A 26289-nucleotide genomic window follows, 5' to 3' on the forward strand; every position below is an offset into this window, starting at 1 on the left:
AGATGGTGTTGGGATGGTGTGGAAGTTGGTGTTGTTGGCGTTGTTGGTGTTGTTGAGGGGAGCAGGGGAGTGAGTAGTGGTTGGAGGTGTTGGGGTTTGCGTGAGGGAGCAGGGAATAAGGGAGGAGCTGTGTGGTGGAGGTTAAGGAATGGTGTGGTGATGGTTAAGCTGGCAGCAGGGTTGGCTTTAATTTTGTGCCTCAAATCTCGGACTTTAACTCGGACATGACTTTAAAACCCGAAACACCAAACTCGACCTACAACAAAAACACGAAAGTATTATCAAAAGATAAAATAAAATAAACTTAAAAATAAAATCAAAAGAAATTAAATAAAATAAAGAAAACAAATATGAAAATAAAATAGAATAAGAAAATGAGAGAAACTAGGAACTTATTAAATAACAAGAACTAAAAATTTAAAATATAAACATAGAAAATAAGATAAATTAAATAAATTAAGAAAATAAGCTAAAAACTAAAAAAAACTACTAAAAAAACTCAAAATAAAGATAAAAGACGAGAATAAGCAAATAATAGAAATAAAGAACAAAATGCGCTAAATTATTGGAAAATAAGCCGGAAAACGACTCAATAAACACCCTAAAAGTGACATAAAAGTCACTTATCAAAAATTCATTTTGTGCCATTTGATGGAATAAAAGGTGTTATACGTTAAAGTCGTTAATGTGAACATGTGAGTTTAAATTTGTGTTAATCTTGGGGTCTATGGATACGAAATAAAAAGTGGTTGTATGTGATTATTTGGGCGTACATGGTCTTTGAATGCTTGTGTAATTTTATGATTTCAAGGCTATTAGCTCAAGGGTAGAGCAATGTGCAATAGTTGTACATGATGTGGGTTCATCTCCTACATAGCCTATGTAAATGGTAGATAATGCTTGCTAATAGCTAATGGTATGTTGTGTTGTGGTTAATGTGATTCTTAGCTTGTAAGATATCTTATTGTTCTTGTGTAATAAAAAAAATTAAAATAAAAAAAAAAGTGATCCTAACCTAAGATTAAAGTGACAAATATCAAGGACAGGTGGACCCTTACCAAAATCACTAAAGTAGTGATAAGTTCATAACTAAGGGATAGAGCTAGGTGACCTTGAATAAAAGAATGTGGCTCGCCACTAAAGGGCAAAAGTATAGATGGCTTAGTGACCCTAATTAATATCTTAACTAAGGAAGTGATGACCCTACTCAAGGACAAAAGTAACTCTAATCAAGGGCAAAAGTGATTCTACTCAAGACAAAGACCCTAATTAATATCTTAACTAAGGAAGTGACCCTACTCAAGGACAAAAGTAACTCTAATCAAGGGCAAAAGTGACCCTACTCAAGACAAAAAAAAAAAAAGAGTAACCCTAATCAAGGGTAAAAGTGACCCTAATGAAGGATTAAGTGACCTTGTTTAAGGGTAAAAGTGACCCTAATTAATTTAAGAACCAGATTGACCCTAATTAAGAACTAAAGTGACCTTAATCAAGGGCAAAAGTGATTCTAGCTAAGGATTAAGTGACCCTAATTAAGGACGAAAGTGACCTTAATTTGGGCAAAAGTGATCCTAGCTAAGGATAAAGTGACCCTACTAAAGGGCAAAAGTGACTCTAACTAAGGATTAAGTGACCCTGCTAAAGAACCAAAGTAACCTTAATAAGAGAAAAGGAGACCCTAATTAAGGATAAAGTGACCCTCCTCAAGGACAAAAGTAACCCTAAGTACGGGCAAAAGTGACCCTCACGAAGGATAAAAGTGACCCCAAACTAAGTACAAAAGTGACTCCAATTAAAGTGAGCGTTATGTCGATTAGAAGTTATAACAACGACTAATAGTTCACCAACAATGGTGATAAACAACATACACCAATAAACAAGTGTTATGTAGGCTATGCGGGGCTTGAACCCAGACCATGTACACTATTGTACATTGCTCTACCCGTTAAGCTAATAGCCTTGAAAAAAAATACAATTGCATATCTCATAGATTTTCACCACAATCCACCCACACTAGCATATCTTATAGATGTTCACCACATTCCACCCACCAATGTTAAAATAAAACAGAACAAATGCAATTGCTACTAAGACCTTATTTAATCATTTTGAAATATGTAAGAAATGTGTCTTTTAATGACTAACTTTTCATTATAGCACATATAAGAGACCATATGACTTTTGGTCCACTAGCATGCCACAAAGGTTCACTAAATTTTCACAATCTACCAAGAGTATATAGGCTTCCCAATGATAAATGCTACTCGATTTTAGATGACTTCTAAATTTCTAATGATTAGAGAACAAATAAGATGAATAGTTACACATCTAAAAGTAGACATTAGTACAACATAAACACCTACATAATTAAGAACAAATTATTGGCCCAGCCTCAAATTAAACACACCAACCTGAAGATATTTTTGCAAAAAGTTGGGCATTGTTCTTATTGTAGTCTGATCATTTTATCACATTCACCAAAACATTGATCAATATGAACACACAGTCAAAGTTTGTTTAAACGGAAAAATTGTAACAATAAATCAATACAATATATTTTTAAAAAAATTCAACTTCTTATCTTAGAAAAAGATAAGCATTCCATCAAAAATGATTGCTATTATATGCATAATGTGAAAACCTAAACTTAATGCACATACAGTGAAATTATGAAAAAAATTCAACAAAACAAAGAAGTAGCAGAGGAATTTCATCAATAATCACTATAATTCGCTTAAATTTTGAGAAGCATGCATTAATTTCATCAAATTTTCAAAAAGTAAAAAAAGATTTACACCAATACCACATTAATTCGCTCAAAATTATAATGTAAAACGCCTATATATGATCCATAATTCAATATAACCAAACATAATTAAAATCAGAAGAAAAAATATACTACCTCCGTTGATGTTTATTTGCAACAAACGGGATCTGCGCGGACTCCTAGGCAAAAGTTTTTAAACCCGATTATTGAAAAATAAGGGTATGTGGTTAAGTATTAATCCAACTTGAAAAAAAATTAAACAAAACCCAAAACCACCGAAACCTAGAACCACCACCAGAACCACCGGAACCACCAAACCCACCGAAACCCATGAGCCAAAACCACCACCAAAGCCACCGGAATAACCAAACCTGTTTAAAGTAAAAATACCCCAAGTACGTGGTCCAATCCCATAGTGACACGTGGCCCATTCAGAGGGCGACACGTGTCCCTATGGGAAGATGAAACGTGTTAGCTGCCCTAAAGAACACCTGAAATCAGCAAGAGAAAGGACCCTTATTACATCAGGACCCAATTCCCGAGAATTGTCCTTGAAAGCCGCAAAGCGACGCCCCCCTATGACACGTGGCGCTCTCTGATTACGCAGCCAATCACGTCACGGAATTCTAGGGTACAAACCCTAAAGGGGCACATGTTCCCACCCCTATAAATACCCCAATCATTTATGATGGGTGGGTGGATTGTGGCATAACATTAAAAAGAGCATTAGAAGAGATCCAACTTCTCTCCACTTTCTCTCTCTAGACTTTACGTTTCCCGATCTCTAACTTGATCGTCGGAAGCGAATATTCCGATAAAGGAATATTCTTTGTTTTGCAGGTGTCCAAGTCTCGTTGCCAGAAGAACGTGACCAGTATCCGAGGAGATCACAAAAAATCCCAAAACATTTGGCGCTGTCTGTGGGGATACTCGTCCGTTATGGCCATATACGGTCAAACACCAAATACCGGTCCTCGTCTTGTCGAGGACGGATATGTAGAAGACTTACATACTGCCATACATTCCAGTAATCCATTGACTGCCTTATTTCATGAGGCCGAACAACCTCCAGTTTCTCCAGCCACCCTGATGGCCGAGCTCACCAAGCTTCGCCAAGAGTTGGACAGCCATCGTGCCTCGGCCTCTAAGCAGTAGAAGGGGGGAGGGAGGTGCTTCCAAGGAAACACATAACAAAACTAATGCAACTGATGCTGGTAATACCCCATTTCGCCGGCCGCATGGTAGGTCTCCGCGAGTGCCACAAACCAATCTCTCTAGTCTATTGGCAAAAACCCAGTCGGCTGGGGGGAGGGGCAGACGACCGAAAAGGGGGGAGCTTGAGCCGTCACAGCGTTTCAAGGACGCAAGGGACTACATTCAGCACAAGCAAAGGGAGAGGGTCGCATATTCTGACACGACCTCTACCCCAACTATGCCGGATGAGTTCTCTAACCATTCTCTGATGGGATAAAGAACGGTAGGTCGTTGGGCTACCACCCCACCCAATCAAACAAAATTTGTAACTCAACAAACCCCTATTAAGTGTAGTGGTAAGTCAAGGTCGAACCCAAGGGAATGGAGGTCGAATGCACAATGCCTAAGTCAAGCTATTTCGAAGTCAAGTAAAGGGGGTTTATGAAGGAAACTAGAGCTAGAGCTAAATAATGCAAGAACTTGTATGAAATCAATCTAAAGATACTAGGGCAATGGATCCACATGTAATTGTAATGGAAAATGGTAATTTGGGAGGTCAAACCTACTAAGTCAAGTGATATGAAGGAAGATCATCATGTATCCAAAAGAGCATACCAAGATAGTTCACCTAGAGGTCTAACTAGCGTCAACTACACTAAACACTACCTTGGGAACGTCACAAAGCACCTCAATCGTGAAATTGCAAGTTACTAATCAATGGTCCGTATCATAGCAAGCTCACAATGCAATCTAGTGCAATAATCAAAGATGGCCAAACTTCAATCAATCACACACATGCACATGAATTATCAACCAAATTTAATCATATCATCAACTCCATCAATTATCCCCAAATTACTCTAATCCATCACTCAAACATGCTTCACCATTTCCCTAGCTAGAAAACTACTCACTAGCCATAGGAATCAAAAATCAAAACTACAACAATCATCAATTTCATCATCAACATAACTGAAATCAAAGATCAAATCAACAATCAATCAAAAATCAATAAAACTACAATCAATCATCAAACAAACTTCAATCAATCAACAATAACATGGAAAACAAATGAAATCAACTAGAATCAAACTTGTATTGAAATCAAGAAGAAGATCCTTACAAAACTTTGATCTAAAGATCAATTACAATGAGGAATTCTTGAGCAATCACCAAAAATCATGAGTTTCTCTCTCTTCAATCCTTGAGTTTCTCTCTCTAAAATTCTATCAAAAACTATCTATCAAATCCAATCTAAAGCTTCTTCCTAAAAATAGAAAGAAATAACTATATATACAAAGAGGAGGTCGGTATTGACGCCCAAAAATAGACCCACGTCGGTGCGGGCGCATGGAGGAGAGAGAGTGGCGCGCACGGGACACACCCAGATTGGTGCGCCCGCACGCACCAGGTGTGTAGCCGCACCCGACCAATGTACGGTCGCACACTACCTGGGTGCGCCCGCACCTAGCTGGGTCTTTCCCCCTTCTTCTCTCCGTCCTAGCTCAAGCGGTGCACACATCCTAGATGATGATGATGGAGGACAAAGTAGGCAGAAACTTTCTTGAATTTCTTGAAGAGTATAAGCCATGAGAAAGGCATATACAAAGCCTTGAAGCATACCCCTTGGATCCACCTTTGACTTGAAGCTTCTTGCACAATCTTTAGGCATGAAAACAATGAAAAATCATAGAGAGGAAGCTTGAGAATTCTTGGACAATCAATTACCACCTACAAACAAATGATAAAAAGCAAATAAAAGAGAAAAGTAACAAGTAAACTAGAAAATGCATAAAATAGAGAAAATAACTACAAAAAGCATAAAATGAAGAAAACAAGAATAAAACTAAGGAAAACTAAAGAAAAGAGAGATAAAATGAAATAGAATTCATCCAAAAAGGGACCAAATGAGTGCCATAAATGTCACTCATCACTCTCTCTCCCAACATACCAACACGACCATCTCCAGCAGAAGCCAAGCTGTTCGCACTTCTACACCTATTCTAATTCAGCCGTTACAATATCAACCCCCTCAAGTTCTAAATGGGTTGATGCAGCTAAGTCCCCAATTCTTTGGACAGTATGGGCCGTATGGCCAGACGTTCGGTCAGGCCCCCTACCTTGCTGGACCGTCTGCGCAGCCTCAGCCGATCGATTGGCAGATGCCCTTGCTGACTCTAAGAGATAAGCCGCCTCCGTTTTCGCAAGACATTTTAACAGCCCCTCAGCCAGCAAAAGTTAAGAGTGTACTCGTGGGTGCCTATGATGGTACGAGCAACCCAGAGGAGCATATTACCTCGTATAGGAACCTGATGTACTTGCAAAGCGTAGATGACGCAACTTGGTGCAGATGCTTCCCGGCCACTCTGAAGGGTGTGAGAGTGGCGCAGGATTGGTTCAATAGCCTTCCGGCCGGGTGCATAAATTGCTTTACTACTCTCAGTCTGTTGTTTGTGGGAAATTTCTCTTACAACATCACACCAAGAAAGACAAGTCTCAACTTGGCAACAATTGTGCAAGGAAAGAATGAAGGACTACGCTCGTACGTCCAAAGATTTAACCAAGAAAAAGCCCAAATTCATACTCTTTCAGACGAAATGGCATACTCTGAATTTCTCCGGGGTTAAGGCATACTGGGTTTAAGTTTGATTTGGTAAGAAAAAAGATTCGGTCGTACGCAGGTGTGTTGTAGAAGGCCGAAGCCTACATTGAGGCAGCGGACTTCCGTTCGCTCACCAAATCAGAACAGCCAGCCAAGGGGGCTGAGAAGAAGCAATCTTCTCAGCAAGACTTGGCCGGCCGAAAGAAAGAAGGAAACAAAAGAAAAGAAGTCTGGGTAGCTGATGACAAGCAGCCCAAGTCAAAGAAGAGCAAGACGTACAAGCCCCAGTACGAGTTCAACAAGGACTGTTATTCCATTCTGATGGAGATAAAAGACAAGTTTGAGTTTGAAAAACCTCAGCCCTTAAGAGGCTCGGCCTAGTACAGAAACAAAAATAAGTACTGTCATTACCACAAAGATGTGGGTCATGACACGAACGATTGCATCAACTTGAAGAGGTTGTTGGATAAGCTGGCCGAGAAGGGTCTGTTGAATTCTTATGTGATGAAGTCCAAGTTCACTTACAAACGGACAGACAATACGTCCGAGAAAAAGCAGAAAAATGATAAGAAAAGTGACAAGGAAGATGATGGGAATAGCACTAATTCAGGCTTTGTGGCCGTGATATTAAGGAGGTTTTGCCTCAGGCGGCCCTACCATGAAAGGTATCAAGCAGGACGCCAGGAATTTGGCAAATGTAATGCAAAGAGATGCAGTCAAGGCCGAACCTTTCCCTAAAGTGACCATTAGTGAGGCTGACCGTGGGGAGGTCAAGGCCCTGCATAATGATCCTATGGTCTTCATCATGAAGATAACTAATTTGAAAGTTGGACAAATATTGATTGATACGGGTAGCTTGGCCGACATCATCAGCCTGGCCGCCCTGAAGAATTTAAGCTCTCCAAAAGATGCTCTCCAGGACATTACCCACCCATTGGTAGGATTTGGGGGGAATGTCATCCATCCAGTCAGACGAATAGATCTTCCTATCCGCTTCGGGCAGAAGGGAGAAGGAAGAGATATGGTCGTCCGCTTTCTCATTGTTAAAGAGATGACAAGGTATAATGTTATACTCGGGTCCCACTCTGAATGCGGCCAAGGCAGTCATCGTACCTCACTTAATGCTGCTAAATTTTGAGAGGTCGGACGGTAAGATTGGGACGATTCAAGGAAGTTAGAAAATGGCTAAAGAATGTAATCAGTTGGCCGTGAAGCCTACTAAGCGCGCACCAAGGCTGTCCGAGGTTAAAGAGGAATGAACCTTACTCCAAGAATACCAGGTCGGCTAGAAGCGTAAGGCGGCCAAGATAGAAGAAGCCTAGCAATTAATGACTGTCAGCCGGCCCAACCGGCCGGCAGCCACAAAGATATAGTGCTTGACCCTGACCTACTAGGATGGACGGATAGTGTCAGCACTATAGCTTTGGATATGCTTGGGGATGAGTTAATCCAGTTGCTGAGGGAATTCAAAGATGTGTTTGCATTTGAAGTTGGTGAAATGCCAGGAATAAGTCCTGACCTGGCCGTGCATAAGCTAGCCGTGAATCTATTGATAAAGTCTGTCTGCCAAAAAAAGAGGAATCATGGAGAAGAGAGGAATCAGGCGGCCGCAGCTGAGGTGAAAAGCTGCTGGACACCGGTTTCATTCGGCAATGCTTTTATCCAGATTGGGTAGCTAATGTAGTTCTTGTAAAGAAGCCGAATGGAACTTGGAGAATGTGCGTGGATTATACAGATTTGAATAGGGCATGCCCTAAGGATAGCTTTCCCTTGCCTAAGATTGACCGTCTGGTTGATTCCACGGCCGGGCACGCCCTGATGAGTTTCATGGACGCATACTCCGGATTCCATCAAATTCCCCTATGGGAGTAAGATCAAGAAAAGACAGCGTTCATGACTGAGCAGGGGTTGTATTGTTACAAAGTTATGCCATTCGGCCTTAAAAATGCCCCTGCTACCTTTCAGAGACTTGTTAACACAGTCTTTAGAGATCAGCTCGGCCAGACACTACCATAAAAACAAGAATAAGTAACACACAATACACAACTGTCAAGTTGTATAGGCGATCTCTAGAATTATATAGAGCGCCTATGTAAGATAAGCGCTTTGTATGTTAAACCTAGAGAGCGCCCATCAAAGTTAACCGCTCTATTTGATACATACAAGATTTACGTTGGAAAATATAGAGCACCTCTCTTGATCAACCGTTCAATAAGTATTATAAAAAAAATTAAAAAAAAAGAAAAAAGAAAACCGCATTATATTTACCACTAAGTCACTAACCCTAACTCCCTTCTTCGTTCTCAATCAAGAGCTAGCCGTCACTTCTCAAAATCCTTATTTCATTCCAGATCTCCCTCCCTCCTCTAACACTAACTCTTTCTCTAAGTTATATCTCTTCTAAGTTCTAAGTTCTAACTTCATTCCTAAATTACACCATGTTCTACTGTCATCATCACCTCCAAGGCTCCAACCCGCAGTAGATTAAAGCCAATTTCGAAACCCTCGTTCGTCAACACCATGGCAGCCCTTTCAACCTTGGTTTGTTTGCGGTGGGTTGATCTGAATCATTCAACGAACTGACGTCGTCGACCGAGCCAGAGAAGCTTAAATTTGTGTTTGAATTTCAATGTATAAATGTTGCAATCAAACTCATTATTGAAAAGTCTACAGATGCAATAAGGTGTATGAACATTAATCTTGTGTTCTAATTTCAATGTTCAAATTTGCTTTTTTGGTTGTTTTAAAGTAATGGATATGAAATTTTTTTTTTGCTTTTGTTTTTTCCGATCTAAAGTTCACAATTTCATTCTTTTTCTGATATCTTATCTGATTTTCATTTTAAAATTTCGTTTAACTTCTCAATTGTTTTAGATTTGTGGGTTTTTAGTGCGGTTTCTTTGTGGGTGTTTGGTTTTCATATTATAATATCTGATTTTATAAATTTTCTATCGATGTTTTAAATTAGATTTTATTCTAATTCGAATTTGTAATTTTCATTTTATTGATTATTTTGTTTTAAGTCTCAATTATTAATTTTAAATCTCAAAATTTCTGATTTGGTTTAATTTTTATTTTTTATTAAGTAAATTGGAGTACCCACAGTAACAATAATTATGTATTGTTTTTCTTTTTTATTTTGCAGTGTTGGTTCTTGGTTGTTGTTGTTAAGATTTGTGGGTGGTTAATTCGTGAGCAGGGGTGTGGGTTCGACTGCTCTGATTGCAGTGGTGGTTCTCTGAATTGTTGCTACAGAAATTAGAACGCGTGTGCAAAGGAAGTGGTTGTATAGCTGATTGGTGCGGTGCTTGGAGGTGTTGTTGGCGTTTGGTATTAATGGCAGTGGTGGTTGTCTAAACTTGTACTAGCAATATAATTTTTGTTTCTCTAAATTAATTTATTGTAATTGAGATATTTGTATATATTTTTTTGATAAATAAAATTAAATTGTTATTATAATTCAGTATGGTGTTTTATTAATTATTATTATTGATAAATAACAACAACAATGATAATAATAATAATAATAATAATAATAATAATAATAATAATAATAATAATAATAATAATAATAATAATAATAATAATAATTTTTTTTAAAAAAAAAGTATGGAAAAGAGAACGTCTATCTTAGATAGGCGTCCTTGTTTTACATCACTATAGAACGCCTATCCGCAGATGACAGCTCTGTTTTCCATGTTTTGTTATTATTTTATGCATGGAGTAGAGAGCGCCTATCTAAGATAGGCACTCTATATGCTATTAGATAGAGATCGCCTCAAACAAGCGTTGTGTAGACTTTATAGGGCACCCCCTCAGAGAAGCGCCTTAGAGACGCTCTATATAACCTATTTTAGGCGATGTGTATTCTCCTTTTTGTAGTAGTGAGAATATGGAGACGTACATTGATGACATGATTGTCAAGTCAAAAGAGCTGGTCGATCATCTGAAGGATCTATGAGAAACTTTTACCAAACTCAGGCGGCATAAGATGATGTTAAATCCGAAGAAGTGTGTCTTTGGTGTTGAGTCCAGTAAATTTCTCGGATTTTTGATTGATCAACGTGGAATTGAGGCCAACCCTGAAATAATTCAAGCCGTCTTGGACATGAAGTCACCAAGAACAATTAAAGAAGTACAAAGACTGACCGGCTGTTTGGCAGCCCTTGGTAGATTTCTATCAAGATCAGGGGACAAGTGCTGCTATTTTTTCCAAACTATTAAAATAAAAGCCATGTTCGAGTGGACAGAGGAGGCTGAGGAAGCATTCGTACAATTGAAAAGTCACTTGCATACATTGCCTCGCCTCGTCAGTCTGCTCAAGAATGAGAAGTTATTCATTTATCTTGCCATCTCCGAACACTCTTTAAGTGCCGTCCTACTTGCTGAGAGGGACGGCCACCAGGTCCTAGTCTATTTCATCAGCCACGTACTTCACAATGCTGAGCGTAAGTACCCCCCCATTGAAAAATTTGGCCTCGCATTGTATATGGCATTAAAGAAGCTGCAGCCGTATTTTTTGGCACACTCAATTGTGGTCTATACAAACCAACCCTTAAAGAAGCGGCCATTCTCAACTTTAGAAGCCAGTGGCCGCGTGCTCAAGTGGGCTTTGGAGCAGAGGCTTTGACATTACGTTCGAGCTGAGAAAAGCAATCAGGGGGCAAGATTTTGCGGATTTCTTGGCTGAGATGACACGACCTGACCTTCAGCCGGCCGGGGACCAGATCTGGAAAGTGTTCATGGATGGTAGTGCAACAGCAACCGGGTGTGGTGCTGGTATCATATGTCAGTCTCCTAAGAGAGATAAGTTTAAGTACGCATTGAGATTTCAGTTCCAAGCATCAAACAATGAAGCTCAGTACGAAGCATTGTTGGCCGGCCTAAGAATGTGCAAGGCAGCCGGGGCAACTAAAATTGAAGTATGCTCGGACTCCCGGCTAATAGTCAGCCAGGTCAATGGTGGCTTTGAAGCTAGGGAGCCGGCCATGATGAAGTACATGCAGCTGGTTAAGAAAGAGGCAAAGTGCCTAGAACATTTCACTCTAAGACAAGTTCCTCGTTCGGAAAATCATCAAGCGGACGCGCTCTCCAAGCTAGCTTCCTCGCCATCATGTGACACTCTGAGATTAGTATTTTGGGAAGTGAAAGAGAAACGGAGTATTGATGCCGAGCCTGTTCAGATCACAGATAGAAGTCCAACCTGGATGGACGGAATTATCTCCTATTTAAAGGATGGAATTCTTCCGGGCGATCCCAAAGAGAGTTGGCTAATGAAGAGGAGAGCGGCCTGGTTCGAGATGAAGAATGGGGAACTATTCAAAAAAGGCTTTTGTGAAGCCCTATCTTAAGTGTATAACTCCTGAAAGAGGGCATGATGTGCTAGACGACCTCCACCAGGGGCATTGTGGCTCCCATATTGGAGGACGAGCCTTGGCTGAAAAGGCTACGCATTTGGGATACTACTGGCCGAGCTTGAAATCAGACACCATGCAAATGGTAAAAAATGTGATAAGTGCCAGAGGTTTGCGACCTAATTCATCGGCCAACAAATAGTCTTTCGGCCATAAGCAGTCTGCTCCCTTTTGCAAAATGGGGCATGGTTATCTTAGGGCCGTACACCCCAGCGTCCCGGCAAAGACGGTATGTATTGGTGGCCATGGATTATTTCACTAAATGGGTTGAAGCCGAGGCCTTCCGGGGCATAAAATAGACGGATATACCAGCCTTCATATGGAAGAGCATAATAACTCGGTATGGAGTACCTCAGTCAATGGTATTTGACAACGGACCTCAATTTGAGACGCGCCAACTCAAAGAATGGTTGGGGGACCAGGGTATAACTCATTGTTTTGCTTCGGTCGGCCGACCACAAGCCAAATGGAATCAAGCGCAAGCTTGAAAAAGCGGGCGGCCTATTGGCAGATGAGTTGGTTAATGTATTATGGTCCATACGGACAACAACAAAGAGTTCCACAGGAGAAACCTCATTCTTTTTGGTCTATGGGGTCGAAGTTGTACTCCCAATTGAGATGTACGAGCCCACTCTACGAGTGATGCTATATGATGAGTCGGCCAATTAGGAGGCCATGAAGACCGCCCTAGATTTTCTTCCAGAGGCAAGAGGTAATGCGGTCCTTAGACACGAAATCTATCGTTTAAGGATGACAAGGGCATATAATCGCCGAGTGTCTAGGCGTCCGCTAAAGATGAGGGATCTGGTGCTAAGAAAAATGGAAGCTGTTGGCCGAGCAATTGAGGACGGCAAATTAACTCCAAATTGGGAAGGGCCGTACCGAATCAGGTAAGAAGTCCGAGACGGCACGTATCGCCTTGAAGCCATTGATGGCCGTCAGATACCACGGACGTGGAACATTGACAATTTGAAAAAAAATATCATGTTTAAGTTTCTTTCTTAGTACTTAGCCAAAAAGCTGTATATACAGCTAGGTCTATCGACCGAGCAATATAATTAAACCCATACGGCCACAACAACGTACAAAATTAATGAAAAAGTCAAACATTGTTATTTTATCTTGCTATATTACTTATGCTTATTTGCACTTTATGGTTTAAACTGAAAGGCCCAGTGAAATCGTTTACTAGGTTGCTTGCAACATTGCAACTCGGCCTACAAAATACTGATCAAGATCGCCGAGGTGAAAGGGTTACAAGATTGCTTCCAACAAAGCAACCCGACCGCTAGAAAAAAAAAATAATAATAATCATATATAAAGTCTGACTAAGGTCAGAAACGAACGTTCGTCCCAATCCAGGACGAACAGTAAAGGCAAGGTATCCTGAAATTCTAAAACACAAATGCCCCTTACAATTAGGACATACCTAGGCGTCTAGCCAAGAAATTTCTAAGTTGAGATAATAGTTGGAATTTCTCGAGTACGTCCGAGCGATAGTTTCAATGGACGACTTACATAAAGCCAATCGAATGGCCGATTAAATCTGGTTGATTCGGCGTTTCACCAGTCCAAGGGCAATCATTACTATGATTTGATTAACTTGCTAGTTGTCATACCCTTTAAGGTATAAAAACTACCAAGTCAATTAAACCACTCAGAGTATGGACTAGGCGAACGCCGAATAAAGGACATACACCTAGGTTCGTACGAAAGCATTAAAAAGCGTAAAATTGCGAAAAAATATGCTAAGTATGAAACAGATACAAAAACCGCTCAAAAGGCGAAGAAATTAACATTAAAATAAGACCGCTCAGAAGACGGCCGAAATATCTTACAATACCGCTCAAAATACGCGGCGCTAAACAAAAATAAAAATTGTTCAACAGAAGCTAAGGAAAAACAAACTAAAAGCTGAAACAAAGGAAAGCTGGACGCGGGGCAGATGGCTGATGGAGGACCTGAGCTCTATTTAGCCGTATCATCTTTAGCAGGCTCCTCCATGGCTGACTTCTCTTCGTTGGCCGGGACAAGGACAGACGTCTCACCCTTCGGCTTCTCAGCATTATCGTCCGCCTCCTTCTCCTCATCATCTTCAACTTCCTCTTTGTCCTTTCCGGACTCAAGGGAAGTGACCACTAGCTCGGGAGGAGGTTGGCCAGCCTTCTTTGCCTCTTCCCTGAGGCAGACGTATGCCAGGCGTTTAGTGAAGCGTTCATGGTAGTAGGCCGCCTCACCATCAGCCACCATTAGTTCTAAAGCCTCGAAGAAGTGAGCCTTAAGCCAATTAACAATAATGCAATTGTCAAACGACACAGATTGTAAGAACATATTGTTCTTTCAACATTGTAAGAACTTATTGTAAGAACATGTTCTTCCAATACCTAGCTTTTCATTAACTAGGTATTGGAAGAACATGGCGCTAGACTACAGGGACTGTCGCCGCAAAAGTACCCCTGTCGCCAAACGACAAAACTGTCGTCAGGTGACAGAAGCACTTTACAGGCGACAAGCCCTGTTTTTAAGACGCTAGTTCTTACATGCCTCAGCAGGTATCTACGTTCTTAGAATTTTCCAGATTTCACAGTATTATTTCGATTCTAGTTGTGAAAGATATTTCTCAAATTTCCCACGTGTAAAGATCCTATGTTTTTGACTCATTTCGGATGATCTATCCAATGAGGACCTTTTTTATGCATATGACAATAATGTTAATCAAAATTACGCACATGAAATACTTAGAACTTTTCGAGTCTCATCCGCTCATTCTAAATCATTGCCAAAATAAGTTCAGGAATTAAAATAGAAATCCTCGTCAGTGGAGTCGCCAAAAAACTGTAGGGAATATTTCAAGTATTAACCCCAAGCTTGAACCCCACTGTGATCATACACTTAAGTATGGTGGCATCTAAAGGGAAAGAAAAGAGAACAAAAGAGTCGCCAACAAGTTTTAGGAACTTGTAAACCGTTCACGAGGTGAAGGTCACACCCCTTAACGATCCATGAGATCGTCAACTCCAAAAGGTCTTGAACCAAATAACGTTTGGGGATGAGGTTACGAATCCAATCTACAAAAGAAGGAACTCTTCCTATAAAATAGGCCTCTACTTTATTCTACTCGTATTCATGTGCGCTTTCTAACTAACATGCAATCATTATATTAATCATAAACCTGTTTAATCTATGTTGGTTGAATATTATTGCACAAATAAAACTATTATTGGCGATCACTTGAATTAAAATCATATTAGCCTAAACCAAATTATTAATCTTTTAAGCGTGATTTCAAGTACAAATTTCCTTTAACAAGCATAAAAGGCAACTTCGAACTTGGCTTGGTGTAACTAGATCTTGTAAAATGCGAAATTATGTTTAGTAAAAGCTAGTTTAGAAAAGAGAGAGAGAGTATCAAATATGCCTTGATGAGAGTTGATAGAGAGAATTGATGATTGAAAAAGGAGGTCCAAGGACTCTATTTATAGGAACAATAGTCCGGAAATAGGTAGAGTTTGATAAGGAATAAAACTCCACGCTGTCGCCGCAAAGCTAACTTGTCGCCTGCCGACAATGTAATACCCCAATTTTCAAGCTAGTATAAACTTTTAAACTTAACTATATATGTTATTTTAATAGATTTTATGATTATTATTTTCAGATTTGATATTATATATATAAAAAAAACAAAAAAAAAATACTGAAAACTGATAATTTTCAGAAAGTGATTTTTGGATTATTTCAAGAAACTGGTTTTGTAAAAATAAAAAAAAAAAAAAAGAATGTGAAACCGATTTTCTAGAATTGGTGTTATCGGATAAAAAAGAAAAAACAACAAACAAATTCTATTTGAAATCAGTTCTTATCTTGTAGAAGACCTTCTGGATGAATCCACCTTCACAATATTAAGTTTATAAAAGCCCAATCTCACGCACCCAAATTGCTATGAGATAATATTAGCTCCAAGAAGCTTTCTTTTTCCCTCAAACCGATTATTATCTCTTAGTTTGTTTCATTTGCTAAAACACTAACTATAATTGATTGAGTATAGTGGTAAGCCATGATTCTTCTTCACCTATCATTCTTGATAATAATAATTGTTAGCCAACCCACCACGAACTACGCCTTCGTCCCTTGACCTTGATTTATATTTCTATGGCTTTTTCCGATTCACATTTTAAGGAGTATGGTTTTTATTATATATTTTTGTTTGTTAAAAAAAGGGGGGGGGGGTTTGTTTGGTCTTCTGTAAATTGTATGATGATTCTTTCAATCATAGACAATGGTTAGGCGAGCAACAATGGTGGGGAAAGATGAGTAATTGATCTACAAAATTAGAAAGAGTTGGCAGACATCTCTTTTATAACAAAAAAATCTACTTCCTTTCTTTTTTTACGTAGTGGCGTATTAGTAATAGGCATCAAGCATTAATTATGTTGCCTAACTAATTCGATTGGTATACTAAACTAACTTGGACTCGTTTATTTATAGACGGAGGCTACTAGGTGAACGTTTCGGAGGTTATTTACCTTGAGATATTACGCACGATCAAGGTAATTTTCAATGTCCATCATCTTTAGAATCCCGTTAGGAAATTGTTTTGAAATAATATGTGTCAAATATGTGCTTATGTAATTATATGTGATGAGTGTGCTATCGTATGATAATATGGAATCATATATATTATATATGAGTTTTTCTAATTTGTGAACTAGTATATGTAATTTAAAAAAAAAAATATATGATTATTTGTTATCGTATGAGTTATTTTATATAAATATAATCTTGGGAATTTGATGATTGATTATATATAATTGATGGTCTCTAAGGCCTATTGAGAATCGAGTTATAATTAGTATGTCATGTGGAACGACTATGTGCTAATAATATTGGAATTGAAATATTGTTACTTGGGATTAATTATTTGATTTGTGCAATGCTTGTGACCAGATGATTTAATCTAATAAAATGTACAGTGAAATTTAACTTAAGAAGGGAAATGAAACCCGAAAGGGTGAAAAACAGGTTGCCCACTAGTAGTTATGGTTGCTACTAGTTGGTTTAAATTATTGAATATTGCTGTTAGTCTTCCTCCTAATCACTGGGTATTAGTGAGGGGTGTGCACACTAGGGACATTCTGTTTTATTTTATGGCCATTTGGGGTTACGCGCGACCCTTTGTAAAGTAGGTGGTGACAGGGACTAGTCCCGGCTTACTGGCGTTCTCTTTCCCTTTCTTAAATAAAGTAATAATATGTTATGAGATAGTTTGAACTTGGTTGAGTATTATGATGTTATATTATGTGTAATATGTTTTGAACTAAAATTATTTATTTTACAGGATGGAGTTAGAATTACTCATTTTATCTGATTTTTGGGAGTTTTCTCTCTTTTCCTTGTTTCTGATTTATTTTGCATGTTGGTAAGAGGGTACTCGGTTACGTTTGAGGAGACGTTAGAATAATCATGTAGCTAAGACAATTTAGTTATTTCCGAGTTTAATTATTTCCTTTTAACTAGTGTTTTCAAAATAATTGCAGTTTTGATGTAATGACTATATTTTATTTTGCCACAACTTAGACCACTTAGTTTAGTTAAATATTATGTTATTTTTGCTTTGCATTTATTTTCTACGGAAAATAAGTGTAGCAGTAACACTCCCAGAGCTCGATGGTTGGTTTTTTTTAAAGTTAAAGGTTACACTTATTGTTTTTAAAGACTCGAATTTTGGGGGTGTTACAAATTGGTATTAGAGCCAAGGTTTTTTTTCAAAATTTAGGGACTAAAATGAATTAAATTAAAGAGTTAGGTTTAAAATTTGTATATAAGTTTAAAATTGATTTAAGCTTAGGAAAGCCGTGAGTGTGGGAATCATGATAAGGGATTTATGTGTTTTATAGTACTTTTCTTTAATACTTATTATGTGGTTATTTACTTTCTTTTATTAGATAGTACGAGCACTTAAAACTGCAAGAAAGTCGAGTGCTAGGAAGAGTACACATTTATTACCTGATTCTCCTAACGGGATTCGTATAAATTATAACGAAAACATTCGACACTATGTGCACCGCTTAAATCTCTACATTGAACACTTCCATTACAATGTACTTGATGGCCAATCAGATTACATTACTCCGGAGAGGCGATCTCAAATTCTTATACACACGCTAATTGGAAAGGGACCCTATGCTCAACTTACAAAGAAGTATGCTGGCTTATATATTAATGGTAAACCGAATGATAAGTATTATTATGATGGAAGATGGATCCCTACTGTGGACTAGCTTGAAAAGGCAATGATGGAAGCCAAGCGAGACTTTGACTATAACCTAGATGATGATGAGGAGGATGAGCCCCAGGAAAGTGAAGCTCGTGAGAGTCAAGGGAAAAATAATAATTGAATTTTTTAAAGCTGCGTTTAGTTTATTTGGTTAAAAAAGTTTTTATATTAATTTTGCAAATAAAAGCTAGTTTCTTATGACTAGAAACTATAGTTTTGGTTTATTTGTAACTAGTAGTTTATTAAGCTATTTAGTACTAGTATTTCAAAGACAATTGTCACACTCTTCTGGTTTTGCAATAAAATAATTTTGATTAACATATTTATACCTTGCTATTTTATGATTATTAATAAAAATCAATTCATTTTTTTAGCTATTGTATTTATATATAGAACAAAGCTCTTATTTTCTTATGCATACTTTAGTCAAGGCTAGTAATGATTTGGTCGGGTGTTAGTGAAATCACAAAGCAATGCGCGAATTTATAGTCTAATGCTAAGTTGATGCATTACTTGGTTTGGAATTTGGCCGAATTTTTGAATGTTATTGAGATTTAATAAATCGCTTAATTCTGTCTATATGTGCTGATGTGTGACATGAAAGAATGTGGTTGTTAATTTAATTGCAATTCACACGACCTAATGAGTCGTGTTAAAATGTGTGTGGTGGTAACACCTGTTTAGGGTAAAAATACCCCAAGTACGTGGCCCAATCTGATAGTGACACGTGGCCCAATAAGAAGGCGACACGTGGCCCTATGAGAGGGTGACGCGTGTCAACTACCTTTAGTGCACAATACAACATCAGAAAGAGAAAAAGGCCCTGATTACATCAGGCCCAAATCCCGAGAAAACCTTGAAAGCCGTAAAGTGGCGCCCCCCATGACACGTGGCGACCCCTGATTGCGCAGCCAATCACGTCACGAAATTCTAGGGTATAAACCCTAGAGGGGCACATGTTCCCACCCCTATAAATACCCCAATCATTTATGATGGGAGGGGTGGATTGTGACATAACATAAATATAGAGCATTAAAATGCTCCAACTTCTCTCTACTTTCTCTCTCTAGCTTTTCCGATTTTCGATCTCTAACTTGATCGTCGGAGGCGAATATTCCGATAAACGGAATATTCGTTGTTTTGCAGGTGTCCAAGTCTCACTGTCAGAAGAACGCGACCAGTATTCGAGGTGTTCACAAAAAACCCCGAAACATTTGGCGCCGTCTGTGGGGATACTCGTCCGTTATGGCAATAGATGATCAGACACCTAATACTAGTCCTCGTCCAGGCGAGGACGGATATGTAGAAGACATACGTACTACCATACATTCAAGCAATCCTTTGACTGCCTCATTTCAAGAGGCCGAACAACCTCCTGTTACCCAAGCTACCCTAATGGCCGAGCTGACTAAGCTCCACAAAGAGTAGTCCTCCAACCAGCAAAAGGGGGGAGGAGGTACTTCCAAGAAAGCAAACAACAAGACCAATGCAACTGATGCTGGTAACACCCTATTCCGTCGTTCGCACGGAAGGTCTCCTCGAGTCCCACGGACCAACCTCTCTAGCCTGTTGACGAAAACACAGTCGGCTGGGGGGAGGGGTAGACAGCCGAAAAGAGTGGAGACTAAGCCGTCACAGCGTTTTAAGGACGAAAGGGATTACATTCGGCACAAGCAAAGGGAGAGGGCCGCATACTCTGACACGGCCTCTACTCCGACCATGCCGGATGAAGTCTCCAACCAATCTTTCTCTCAATACACCAACACGGCCGTCTCCAGCAGAAGTCCAGCCGCTCATACTATTACTCCCATTCCAGTTCAGCCATCACAATATCAGGCCCCTCAAGTACTCAATGGGTTGATACAGCCAACTCCCTAAGTCTTTGGGCAATATGGGCCTTATGGCTCGGTGTTCGGCCAAGCTCCCTACCTGGCTGGAACGTCCACGCAGCCTCAGCCCATCGATTGGCAGATGCGTTTGTTGAATTTGGGAGATAAGCCGCCTCCGTTTTCGCAAGACATTCTAGCGTCCCCTCAACCAGCAAAAGTGAAGAGTGTACTAGTGGGTGCCTATGATGGTACGGGCAACCCAGAGGAGCATATTACCTCGTACAGGAATTTGATGTACTTGCAAAGTGTAGATGATGCTACATGGTGCAGATGCTTCCCGGCCACTCTTAAGGGGGTGGCCTAGGATTGGTTTAACAGCCTTCCAGTCGGATGCATAAATTGTTTTACTACCTTCAATTTGTTGTTTGTGGGAAATTTCTCATACAACATCCCACCAAGAAAGACAAGTCTCAACTTGGAAACCATTGTCCAAGGAAAGAATGAAGGACTACGCTCGTACATCCAAAGATTTAACCAAGAAAAAGCCCAAATTCATAATCTTCCGGATGAAATGGCATACTCAGAATTTCTCCGGGGATTAAGGCATAATGGTTTTAAGTTCGATTTGGTAAGGAAAAAGATTCGGTCATACGCAGGCGTATTGTGGGAAGCTGAAGCCTATATTGAGGCCGCAGACTTTTGTTCGCTCACCAAATCAGAACAGCCGGCTAAGGGGGCTGAGAAGAAGCAATCTTCTCAGCAAGACTCGGCCGGCCGAAAAAGAGAAGGAAGCAAAAGAAAAGAAATCTGGGTAGCTGATGACAAGCAACCCAAGTCAAAGAAAAGCAAGACATACGAGCCTCAGTATGAGTTCAACAAGGATGGCTACTCCATTTTTATGGAGATAAAAGACAAGTTTGAGTTTGAGAAGCCTTAGCCTTTGAGAGGCTCGGCCCAATACAGAAACAAAAACAAGTATTGTCATTACCACAAGGATGTAGGTCATGACACGAGCGATTATATCAATTTGAAGAGGCTGTTGGATAAGTTGGCCGACAAGGGTCTGATGAAACCCTATGTGACCAAGTCCAAATTCACCTACAAAAGAACAGACAACACGTCCGAGAAAAAGCAACAAAGTGATAAGAAAAATGACAAGGAAGATGATGGGAATAGCACTAATTCAGGCTTTGTGGCCGTGATATCAGGAGGCTTTGCTTCAGGCAGCCCTACCATGAAAGGAATCAAGCAGGACGCTCGTAATTTGTCAAATGTGATGCAAACGGACGCCGTTAAGGCCGAGCCATTTCTTGAAGTGATGATAAGCGAGGCTGAACGTGGGGAGGTCAAGGCTTTGCATAATGATCCCATGGTCTTTGTCATGAAGATATCAAATTTGAAGGTGGGACAAATATTAATTGATACGGGCAGTTCGGCCGACATCATTAGCCTGTCCGCCCTAAAGAATTTAAGCTTCCCAGAAGATGCTCTCCAAGATATCACTCACCCCTTGGTAGGATTTGGGGGGAATATCATTCATCCGGTCGGACGGATTGATCTTCCAATCCGTTTCGGGCAGAAGGGAGAGGGGAGAGACATGGTCGTCCGCTTCCTTGTTATTAAAGAGTTGACCGGGTACAACGTCATCCTTGGTCGCCCCACTCTGAATGCAGCCAAGGCGGTCATAGTGCCCCACTTAATGTTGTTGAAATTTGAAAGGTCGGACGAAAAAAATTGGAACAATTCAAGGAAGTAAGAAAATGGCTAAGGAATGTAATCAGCTGGCCGTGAAGCCAACAGCGCGCGACCCAAAATTGTCCGAGCCAAAAGAAGAAAGAACCTCACTCCCAGCATACCAGGTCGGCCAGAAGCGTAAGGTGGACAGGGCAGAAGAAGCCTAGCAATTAATGACTGTCGGCCGGCCAGATGAGTTGAGACCCCAGCTGGCCGGCAGCCACCAGGATATAGTGCTTGACTCAAACCACACAGTTAGTGTTGGCACTATAGCTTTGGGATTGCTTGGGGATGACTTAGTTCAGCTGTTAAGAGAATTCAAAGATGTGTTTGAATTTGAAGTTGGTGAAATGCCGGGGATAAGTCCTGACCTGGCCGTGCACAAGTTGGCCGTAAACCCTTTGATAAAGCCTGTCCGCCAGAAGAAGAGGAATCACGGAGAAGAGAGGAATCAGGCGGCCGCAGCAGAGGTGAAAAAGCTGCTGGACGCCGGTTTCATTCGGCAATGCTTCTACCCAGATTGGGTTGCCAATGTAGTTCTTGTGAAAAAGCCGAATGGGACTTGGAGGATGTGCGTGGATTACACGGACTTGAACAAGGCGTGTCCTAAGGATAGTTTCCCCTTGCCTAAGATTGACCGTTTGGTTGACTCTACGGCCGGACACGCCCTAATTAGTTTTATGGACGCATACTCCGGATTCCATCAAATTCCTTTGTGGGAAGAAGATCAAGAAAAGACAGCGTTTGTGACCGAGCAGGGGTTGTACTGTTACAAAGTTATGCCATCAAGAACGCCCCTACTACATTTCAAAGGCTTGTTAACACAGTCTTTAGAGACCAGCTCGGCCGGAACATGGAGGCGTACATTGATGACATGATTGTCAAGTCAAAAGAGCCGGCCGACCATCTCAAGGATCTACGAGAACGTTCACCGAACTCAGGCGGCATAAGATGATGTTGAATCCAAAGAAGTGTGTATTTGGTGTTGAGTCCGGCAAGTTTCTCGGATTTTTGATTGATCAACGTGGAATTGAGGCCAACCCTGAAAAAATTCAAGCCGTCCTTGACATGAAGTCTCCAAGAACAATTAAGGAGGTGCAAAGACTAATCAGCTGTTTAGCAGCCCTTGGAAGATTTTTGTCAAGGTCAGGGGATAAGTGCCATTACTTTTTTCAAACCATTAAGAAGAAAGCCATGTTCGAGTGCACAGAGGAGGTTGAGGAAGCATTCGTACAGTTGAAAAGTCACTTGCATGCATTGCCTCGCCTCGTTAGTCCGCTTAGGATGAGAAGCTTTATCTTGCCATCTCTGAACATTCTCTAAGTGTCGTCCTTCTTGCTGAGAGGGACGGCCATCAGGTCCCGGTGTATTTTATCAGCCATGTACTTCACAATGCTGAGCTTAGGTACCCCCCAATTGAAAAATTTGGCCCGGCCTTGTACATGGCATCAAAGAAGCTGCGGCCGTACTTTTTGGCACATTCAATTGTGGTCTACACAGACCAACCCTTGAAGAAGCCGTTCTCAACATTAGAAGCAAGTGGCCACATGCTCAAGTGGGCCTTGGAACTCAGGGGCTTTGACTTTGTGTTTGAACCAAGGAAGGAAATCAAGGGGCAAGCTTTTGCGGATTTCTTGGCTGAAATGACACGGCCTGATCTTCAGCCGGCCGGGGACCAAGTCTGGAAAGTGTTTGTGGATGGTAGTGCAACAGCGACCGGGTGTGGTGCTGGTATTATATGTGAGTCTCCTGAGGGAGACAAGTATGAGTACGCATTGAGATTTCAGTTCCAAGCGTCAAATAATGAACCTGAGTACGAAGCATTGTTGGCCGGCCTAAGGATGTGTAAAGCGGCCGGGGCAACCAAAGTTGAAGTATGCTCGGACTCCCGACTAAGAGTCCACCAAGTCAATGGTGGCTTTGAAGCCAGGGAGCCGGCCAGGATGAAGTACATGCAGCTAGTGAAGGACGAGGCCGAGGGCCTAGAACATTTCTCTCTCAGACAAGTTCCTCGTTCAGAAAATCATCAAGCAGACGCGCTCTCCAAATTGGCTTCATCGGCATCATGTGATACTCCAAGATCCGTGTTTTGGGAAGTAAAGGAGAAAAGGAGTATTGATGCCGAGCCCGTTCAGATAATAGATAGAAGTTCAACTTGGATGGACGGAATTATTTCCTATCTAAGAGATGGAATACTTCCGGACGATCCAAAAGAAAGTTGGCTAATGAAGAGGAGGGCGACCTAGTTCGAGATGAAGGACAAGGAGCTCTTCAAAAAAGCCTTTGTGTAGACACCCATTTGTGTCTCCCCAAAAACAAACCCGGTGATGAATGCCTTTCACGTCAAACCATAATCGAATTAGGTGAAAGTGGTTGAAAGTCAAGTGTTGCGGTTTAGTTTTAATTAAATTCTTCTCTCTCTGTTTTTGAAAATAACTCTATTTATTTGAAAATAGCCAAACCAGTTTAGTTTGATCCATAATTAAGGTCCAATAATAGTGTAGTTGGATGGGGCTCGAAAAGACCTTTCCAACGATATATTATAAGCCCAATTCCGATGAATATTAAGGAAGTTATGGTCAAAATACTAAACTGGGCCCGGTTAATTATTTAAATACGGCCCAATGATCTAGAGGAGGGCCCAATGTTAATTATTATTCCTAAAATTATTAGGATTAATTATAATTTCCCAGAAGTTTCTAGAAGATTCTTTTTAATTCTAATATTATTAGATTTAATAATTAATTATTTTTAATAGACTTTTATTTGGAGTAAAATATTATTTTATTATCTTAAAAATACGTATTTTATCTTCTGTACGGATTCCGTAGATCAAGTTGATTAAAGATCGGATTCCGCGTGAAGAAAACGCGCTAATACAGGTTGTCGCCAAACGACAAGTGTGTCGCCGCACAGAACCTGTCGCCTCGCGACAGAGTCGATTCCTGGCGACAGCGTGTAGTTTTATTCCTTATCAAATTCTATGTTTTTCCGGACTATTTTCATTATAAATAGGGTCCGAATCCTTGTTTTCAGAATCATCAATTCTCATCAATTCTTCCTTAATTCTCTCTATTCTCTCTTGAGCAATATATGCTTTCTTTCTCTCTCTCTTTCTAAACTAGCTTTTTACTCACAATATTCCGCATTCACAAGATCTTGAATCTCTTAGCCAAGTTCGAAGTTGCCTTCGCCCTAGACGTGCAAGGTTTGATAATTTCAGAGGGTTTGGTCCAAAACTAGTCAAAACTTTATTTAATTTGGTTCTAATTTAATTCTTTAATTGTTCTTTATTATTTCCATTGAAGTTTACTAACTTGTGTATTTTGTTATTAGAAAGAGGTACGAGGCTTCAAAGTAAGTAGATTAGCTTACTCCCTATTTCTTTCACAATGTAGATTGCATGCTTATTATTGTTTATAATTCCTAGTATCATGTTAGGATGCTTTTAATGCTTTTTAGTATCATGTTAGCATGTTATTTAATGCTTTCTAGTATCATGTTTAGGGTGCCTCTTATCTTTTCTAATATCATGTTAGCAAGTTAGTACCTTGTTAGGTTTAAAGCTTCGATCTTTATTGCTTAGTGACATGCTAGGATCGTTATTAATTTTGTTAGTATCATGCCTAGGGTCTTGCTATTATATTTAAGCTTTATTATGCCTTATCATGTTATTATTATCATCATTATTGTTATTTTATTATCATGTTGCTTGATTATATTTTATTGTTATTGCTTGATCACACCTTTTTATGCTTGTTAAAGGGAATTTGTACTTGAAATCACGCTTAATAAGATAATTATTAATTTGGTTTAGGCTAATGTGATTTTAACTCAAGTGATCGCCAATAATAGTATTATTTGTGCATTAATATTCAACCAACATAGATAAACAGGGTAGGTTCAATATAATGTTTGTATGTTATTTGAAAAGCACGCATGAATACGAGCAGAACAAAGTAGAGGCCTATTTTATAGGGCGGGTCCTTTCTTTTGTAGATTGGATTCGTACCCTCATCCCCGGACCCTATTTGGTTCAAGACCTTATGGAGTAGTTGATGGTCCTTTTAGATTGTCTTTTGGGTTTACAAGTTCCTAAAACTTGTTGGCGATTCTTTTTGCTCTTTTTCTTTCCCTTTGGAACGCTACCGTACTTTAGTGTATGATCACAGTGGGGTTCAAGTTCGGGGTTATCATAATGCTTGAAATATTCCCTACAGTTTTTGGCGACTCCACTGGGGAGGATTTCTATCTATATTCCTGAAATTTATTTAATTTTGGCATTTATTTAGAATGAGCGGATGAGACTCGAAAAATTCTAAGTATTTCATGTGCGTGATTTGATTAACATTATTGTCATATGCATTAAAAGGTCCTCATGGGAGCACCCCATGATTCAATCCATAGGAATTTTACACGTAGGAAATTTGAGAAATATCTTTCATGACTAGAATCGAAAAGATGATGCGAAATCT

The 26289-nt window shown here is 39.9% G+C and overlaps 1 long non-coding RNA gene across 1 annotated transcript; it reads left to right on the top strand.

The window, feature by feature from the left end:
- Positions 1 to 8943: 8943 nt before the first annotated feature.
- Positions 8944 to 10022, top strand: LOC145605980 (uncharacterized). Its single transcript, XR_014105176.1, has 2 exons — positions 8944 to 9246; positions 9709 to 10022. It is a non-coding gene; the product is annotated as an uncharacterized LOC145605980 (long non-coding RNA).
- The last annotated feature ends 16267 nt before the right edge of the window (positions 10023 to 26289 follow it).

This window comes from Chenopodium album, chromosome 22 (genome assembly GCF_948465745.1).
Source record: "Chenopodium album chromosome 22, dcCheAlbu1.1, whole genome shotgun sequence".
In the NCBI taxonomy this organism is placed as follows: Eukaryota; Viridiplantae; Streptophyta; class Magnoliopsida; order Caryophyllales; family Amaranthaceae; genus Chenopodium; species Chenopodium album.